The 7906-nt window shown below is 42.5% G+C and overlaps 1 long non-coding RNA gene across 1 annotated transcript; it reads left to right on the top strand.

Annotated features, from left to right (window-relative positions):
* The first annotated feature begins 233 nt into the window (after positions 1 to 233).
* On the top strand, positions 234 to 6215 carry LOC122465819. The gene is made up of 4 exons (XR_006290901.1): positions 234 to 370; positions 3371 to 3497; positions 5358 to 5422; positions 5833 to 6215. It is a non-coding gene; the product is annotated as an uncharacterized LOC122465819 (long non-coding RNA).
* Positions 6216 to 7906: the final 1691 nt, after the last annotated feature.

Consider the following 7906-nt stretch of genomic DNA (forward strand, 5'->3'; position numbering starts at 1 on the left):
AAAAGCACTGTGTTTCTGACAGAGAGACTGCTGGGGACCACCCAGTAGTTAATGAACTGTACTATTTGACTATAAAGACATTGTGGGGCTAGATCCCTCCAATCTTACATCTGTCTGTCGCGGGGTGGTCACCCACTCTGGCCCTGAAAGGGTTAAAGCCAGCCCTGGGAGAGGGCTGGGGCTGCGAGTAAAGGCTAGGCTGACTGGGGGGAAGCAGCCACAACTGGGCCACACCCCAATCAGGCCTCACCTGGCCCTCTTATAAGGGCTCAGGGAGGAACTGGGTCAGGATTCTCCCTCCAACTTCAGAGAGATGGACCTAGCTGCCTGGGAGCTGGGGGTGCAGGCAACCGAGCAGGGCTGGGGAAAGGTGAGAGGAGCTCCTGCCTGGTAACTCCCCAGGCTACAGGCCTTGTCAAAGGCCAAACCAGGTACTGGGGCTGCAGCCTCTGCAACCCAGGGGTTAGGCAAAGGCAGCAGGTCCAAACCCCACTTTGCCAATGATGAATGGCTTGTACACTGCAGTCTGCCCCAGTGAGTGGGGGCTAGATAGTGACTGGCAGTAGCTATAGACTGAAACCAGATGGGGCTAGAAGGTTGGGGGTTCCCAGGGGAGGGGAGACCCAGAGCTGTGGGGTTACTGCAGGGAGCAGAACCCTGATGTAGCGGGGCACTGGGGTCCAGGAGGGACATCAGGGGCCAGTGGCAGGTGAGACACTGGTATGCAGAGGGTGCTCTGGGGCAGCAGAGCTAATTCCCAGGATGACCGACAGGGGGTGTCACGCCGGTGAGTCGTCAGCTTGCTACTGTTTCCAGAGGGACTTGAGGCCATGGCAGGGCACTGCAAAAGTTCCACAAGGGCGTTACTCCAGGCAAGTCACTAGAGACTTTTTGGACTGTAGGGACCATGTCCCAAACTGAAGGGACATAGCTAGGAAGTAGCTCAGGGCAGTTGACTTAAACCCTCTGCATGGAGGATCCTGCCAGCATTGCTTCCTGCAGGGCCCTGGGCCACACCTCCTTAAGGGCTTAGGCCCAGATGCAAGTGGAGGTCAGAAGGTTCCTGGCCTAAGATAAGGAACCAGGCACCCCATCAGAGAAGTAAGTGGACAAAAGCTAGGCTGCCTGGCCCTGTGAGCGCCCTATCAGTATATTTTATTTTATTTTTTTTGAGATCACAAGATTAGTGATAAAAGTAATAGCGCTGATGTAATATACTTAGAGTTCTGTAATGCATCTGACTTGGTGCCTCATGACATTTGATTAAAAAGAACTAGAACAATACAAAATTAACCTGGCACAGACTGAAAGAATTAAAAACTGGCTAACTGATAGGTCTGAAAATGTAACTGTAAATGGGGAATCCTCATGGAGCAGATCTGTTCCAGTGGGATCCTGCAGAGGTTGGTACTTGGCCCTATGCTATTTATTTTTCTTTCTCAATGACTTGGAAGAAAAGATAAAAAAATAACTGATAGTTTGCGGATGACCCCAAAATTGTAAGAATGGTAAAGAATGAAGAAGACAGGTCACTGATTCAGAGCAATCTAGATCACTTTGTAAACTGGGGGCAAGCAGACAGTATTTACTTTTAATATGGCTAAATGTAAGTGTATACACCTGGGAACAAAGAATGTAGGACATATTTAGAGGATGGGGGACACTGACTTGGAGTCATGGTGGATAATCAGCTGAACATGAGCTCCTAGTATGATGTTAGGTTTCAGAGTAGCAGCCGTGTTAGTCTGTATTCGCGAAAAGAAAAGGAGGACTTGTGGCACCTTAGAGACTAACAAGCTTATTTGAGCATAAGCTTTCGTGAGCTACAGCTCACTTCATCAATAAACAGGGGACTCAAAAGTTGGAATAAAAAGATTATTTTATCTCTGGCACTGATATGACCACTGCTGGAATACTGTGTCCAGTTCTGCTGCCTGCAATTCAGGAAGGATGTTGATAAATTGGAGAGGGTTCAGAGAAGAGGCATGCAACTGAGTTTTACCTTATAAAGACACACTCCTTAACTGGTTTCAGAGTAGCAGCCGTGTTAGTCTCTAAGGTGCCACAAGTACTCCTTTTCTTTTTGTGAATACAGACTAAAAAATTTATTTGAGCATAAGCTTTCGTGAGCTAGAGCTCACTTCATCGGATGCATTCAGTGGAAAATTACTCATATTTCTCAACAGGAAGAAAATTTTTGATAGTTCTAGCCCTAAATGTTTTTTTTTTACTCAGGCAAAACACTAACTGACTTCAGTGGGAGATTTGAATGCTGTATGATGTCAGCTCTTTTTTTTTTTTCCTGGTCATCATAATTAGCTAAATATTAAACTGTGTGTGTGTAAAATATATTGAAGGCTTTCTGAGGCCTAGAAGTTTGGAGAATGTCCTAATTTAATTTAGCCCTAGACCTTAGAACTCTAGTCTGTGCCGACGCACTGAAAAAGAGTACATTCTGAAAAGAGGCACACCTCCCTTCCTAGCACTTGTCTCTTCCCCGTGACATTTTTCATCTCCCCTGCCCTCGCTTAGCTGTCCCATGAAGAACCAGAAAAAAGGACACACCCAAGTGAATCCTAAAACACCTCTTTTCTGTAATCCCTGTCTCTCCAGTTTCTGCCGCTGCCTGCACCAAAACAGATTTTTCTTATTCTCCCCTGACCGCCATTAAATCCCGCTTTCTTGCTGATCAGTAGCTTGAGGGATATGTCATGCAGCAGGAAGAGGGGAATCAGAGTCGGGGTCATAACAGGGTAGGAGGGTATTTTACCAAAAAAGAGATGCAAGGTTGAACCTACTTCAGTCTTGTGTCCTGGCATTGGCCTACCTGCCAGCAACTCTAAACCTACCCTTCTTATGGAATAGCAGTCCCCATTAACCTCTCCTGAAAATGTAAAGCTGGAATTATCCAAGTGCAAGCCATCTGAAAATTAACTAGATTTCCAATGTTAATGGAAATGATGCCAATAGAGACGTTCATATCTTTTTTTTCCTATTCTTATCCAATGTTTGTGACAAAGACACTGGAGAGAAATTTTATTGAATTTGGCCCTTTGTACTCAAGGAAAATAAATTAGATTTCCTTTGTGGCTATTTCTGGAGGACATAAAAAGCTGTGAGCTGGGGGGAAAAATTGAACATGCAGTTCAATTTGGCATAGTCAGACCTAGTGAAAGAATCTTCAAATAACTTGTAAGTAACTCTGAAGCACTTCCATACCATCTCAGGGAAAACAGGTTTGGGAATCTTATTATTACATAAGATCAATATAGATATAGTATTAAAAAGCTCATAAAAGCCAGAATCTTTTTATGTAGCTTTAAAGGTGTCTTGGAGATTAAAACCAGTCTATTTTGCCTTGCTTGCTCAGGACTTTTTCACACTAGGCAGCCTTAAGTAGATGACAGTCCCTGAGGCTAAACTTGAAAGATGTTTCTCTTCTGCTCCACAGCGTGTACTGGAAAGAAAGCTTTGGCTATATGTGTTTCCAAAGAACTGTAAGTCAGTCAAAGAACAGATTTAAAATATAAATATATAGTTGGGGGTCGGGGGGGAGGGAAGAGGAGGAGAGGTTGGTGATGATCTTTGAAAATATATATATATATATATATATATATATATAATAGACCAAAAGGGAAATGCAAAAATTAGGTTTTGCCAGAAAACAAAAAAGTGTTAGATTAGAAATATTCAGCATAATACCTTGCACAAAAAGTCCTATATTACATACACACCTCAAGGGGTCATTATTTAAAGTCTTTATTTAGCAGTAGTTTCTACATACTGATACCCATATTTCCCCGTACTCTTAGGAGGGAACTGTGATAGCTGTTAGCCTTTTTTTTTTTTTTTTTTGCTTTTTGCTTTTTGCTTTTTAAAGGTGCCACATCACTTGGAAAAGATTTCACAACCACACAATTTCATAAATGACCCATCAATGTTCTTCAATAAGGGTACATCAATGCTGCAGCTGGGACACTGCTTCCCACTCCGGGAAGCAATCTGCTAATTCAGCTCTAGCTAGCAACTAAAAATAGCAGTGCAGCTGGGGGTAGTAGGTGGGCAGCTCTGGCTAGTTGCCTGAGCATGTACCCAGGGGGAACCCCAAGATACACTGCTATTTTTAGTGTGCTAGCTCACGCACAGCTAGCCTGTCTGTCTTTGCAATTTAGGACACATGCTCCCAGATGCAGTGTAAACATAGACTCAAATCTGAGGGTATTAAATACAGCTAGTGGATGAAAGACTAATATTAGCTCAATTTAAAGTCTGAAAGGTACAGTTTTCTCAACATAAATACAGTTGTGTTGAGATCTCATCCCATCTCTGTTGAACCTCATATAGGGCATGACTCAACTCCTACTGAGGTAGTGGGGGGGGGAGAACTTCTATTGACTTCCGTGTGAATTGCATCAGTCCATATGGCCTGATCATGCATAGTGCTGGATTTTGATTTAACTTGGAGTGGAGGATGCTTCACAGGATCAGCACTTGACAGGATCAGGTCCAGACCTTTTAGGCTGAAGCAGTGATATATCAGTTGGATCAAATGTCAGTAGGCTACAAACTGAAATTAGCCAAAGGATATCAAATTCATTCTCAGTGAATACGCTTCAGTTAGAGGTGGGGGCTGCTCTGCATTAGTCAGTCCCAGAGAAAATGGGGAGAGATTATAAATAGGATGGGATGTTGCAGATGTTTCATGGGATCTGAGATTAAATTTAGTGTGTTGTGATTGAAAGACACTGATCAACATAATTCTCATTCCAGGCCTGTCTTTGGCCAGACCATGCGTTCCTATAAATTGAAACCTCCATTAGACTTTTGTGGAAGCTCTCTGTGTTAAGCTTAATGTATTTTCAGTATTCTGTCTTAGATTCCTGTTATATGAATTGCAGCAGAATTGAACAAACACAGGCAAAGTCCAGTTAAATACATGATCTGTCTCTCCTAAAGGCATTGATGTCATCATAATAAGTACACAAATAAACTCAGTATATTCAACAAAAAACATGCATGAGAGAAGTTCTACCAATGTTCTCCATTTACCTTCTAGCTGGTATTTAGATTATAGGTGAATGGTATGAGAAGTTTTGAGAGAGGCAGAAATACACTAGATATTTACCCTCATAGATTCTTTCACCCATCATATTATGACAATCCTCAAATCTGAGGTCAAAAATCTTGTTAGCGTCCATTTAACTACATTGCTGCATCCTGCTATAGCATTAAAGTAACATGCCTAGTAGAAACTTTGAATCATCCAGTTTGGCTGTTCAATCAAATTATTATCAATAATATGTCGCTCTTGACATTCTCCCAAATATTATCATGAACTGTATATGTCAACTGTGCAGGAAGAGATTTCCTGCTGACCAAAGCTTGATGCACGTCTGACTAGGGGCTCAGTTCAACAAAGCATGTAAGTACACTTTTTTTAAATTTAAGCATGTGCTTTGCTAAATCAGGGCTTAGGTTAGAGAAGGTCCATTTTAACTTAGCTGGTAAGATAAATGCCTATGGATCAGAGGATGCCAGTTCCAGACTTGGATAGAGGAATGTGCAGGATATACATGTATGCTCGATCGCCAGCAGACGTGGAATTTTCCTAGCTGGTTATGTAAGTTGATTGCAGCCATAATATATTATGTGTGATCTATTGGGAGTGTGTGCATTCTGTAAAAGCTTAGAAATTATATACATTTTTGCCTCAGTCCAGGTATTTTCATCGTCACTCAAATATGTACACAAAAGGAAACATATTTATCTTAGTATTGCATTTATGAAAAATAATCAAATCCAATAATTTTGCTCTGCTTCTTTATTGTGTAGGTATGAAGAGAGCCTGAGGTTAAAAATTGTTCTTGGATTTAGAAATGAAGTCAGCTGAGAAACTCCAGTCTGAATTACCTTTCCCAGTGAAGTGAACAGCATCTTATTCTCAAAATTGACTATTCAATTTTATTTTTAAAAAATGAAGTGTTTAAAAACAACGTACTCAATTTAGTTTTGGATTGTGCTGAATGAAACACTTTGACCTATTTCATTTGACTAAAATGTAACTTTTCAACTTTTTTAATTTGCCAAAAATCTCCCCAAAATTCTTAGGTTGACCTCAAACTGTTTTTTTTAAATTTTCCAGAACTATCAACAAAACAAATCTGTTTGCACAGCTATAGTTACGTTTAGTAGGAATAAAGAGATTTTGATGAATAGCACCAGTAAGCCTAGTGCTTCCCTTAACACCTACATTTCCTCAGAAATATGTTGACTAACAGGTGCACAAACATGTCTGAACAGGAATGCAAGATCTTGAATCTTAATACTTGTTGTTGAAGGGGAGTATTGTGACATTATCCAGGTACAATCTGGATTGTTGAACAGCTGTCTCCTCAATTCTCCACTTGGGGTGCCTTTTAGATAACTTTGCTGTGAGATCAACCACTCTTGGTCTGCTCACACACAGCCTCCAACATGTAAATTACTCTAGGCTATACCGTATGAGTGCTGTGGCCAGCCACTGTTGGATTATACTGCAGAGCAACATCAGCAAATTTCCAGTCCCAGACTTTTCCCCAGAAATGTGTCTTGTACTACCCAGCCTTCTCCCAGACAACCCAAGATCATATAAAGCCTGTGATTTTATTAATAGAAAATGATATGCACAAATCCTGTTATCTCAATTGGAGTTTCCCAAACAATTCAAGCACACCGGTCTAGATAAAACAAGTCTATTAACCGCACAAAAATTTAAGTGATCACAAGTAATGAGCCTTAAAAGTCAGAAATGATTACAAGAAAATAAAAGGTAAAATGCAATTAATATCTAACTTAAGAAGCTAAAAACTCAGAACACAGGTATCTCTGACCATGCTTCAACAGTCTGACTGGCTAGATTCCTTTCAGCCAGGACCCCTCCTCCAGTTCAGTGTTACTTTCCTTTTCCTTCAGATGTTCTTGATGCCATGGGCAGGGAGAAAGGGAGGAACATTTTGGGGCCTCTGTTCCCCTTTCTTATAGTTTCTCTTTGATCATCTCCAGCTGAGCTTCCTGAGACAGTCTGTGGGAACAGGAACCTCCAACTGTTTCTTTGCCATAATGTAGATTTCTTACTCACCCCCTTTTTCCTGTGAAGGAATGGCCACTTCACCAAGTGATCGTCCGTTTGATCTTGTTGATACCTGGCTGAGACATCAGTTTGCCTTTTGTTTCTGAGGAACTGGTTTGCAGTTGTTTTTGCAGACTTGGAGCACATCTCAGTAATATCATACTGTAGAATTTCATAACTTACATAAAATGTTGCCACACATTTTACCAGGACAATCAGCAAATTTTCAGTTATCAAATGATACTTCACAAGACATACTTTGTGTAAGGGGACTGTTGCCCCCTTACTAACATTCAGTTGGGGTGTTTTAGTTGCTAGCTCCCAGTAGTCAAAGGGGAAGGGTTGATGGGGAATCAGGATCCTGAGACTGACAGCCCCCAGGAACAATTGGGAGAGGCCAATGCTCCAGGTCAGCCTGAATGACAGGGTGGGCAGGCTAATCAGGGAGTCAGGAGGCCAGGGAGATTCTGTCTTCTGTGTGAGCTGGAATTGCCTGGGTCAGACAGAGTGGGGCGGAGCTAAGGAGAAAGCTGGGGAGCAGAGCTGGGCCAGATCCAGGGGGAGCAGACCCTGTCCTGGGAGCAGAGCTGCAGCAACCAGAGCCAGAGGGACCAGAAAAGTAGCCCAGGAAGCAGGTCAGTGCTGGGAGCAGAGTCACAGAAGCAGCCTGCAGAGCAACCTGTCCTGGGAGCAGAGCTGCAGCAACCAGAGCCAGAGAAGCAGCCCAGGGAGCTGGAGGCAGAGCAGCAGCAGTGCAGAGACAGAGTGGTGGAGCTGGGGCTGGAGCAGTCCGGAGCT

The sequence above is a fragment of the Chelonia mydas genome, chromosome 1 (assembly GCF_015237465.2).
Source record: "Chelonia mydas isolate rCheMyd1 chromosome 1, rCheMyd1.pri.v2, whole genome shotgun sequence".
Classification (NCBI taxonomy): Eukaryota; Metazoa; Chordata; order Testudines; family Cheloniidae; genus Chelonia; species Chelonia mydas.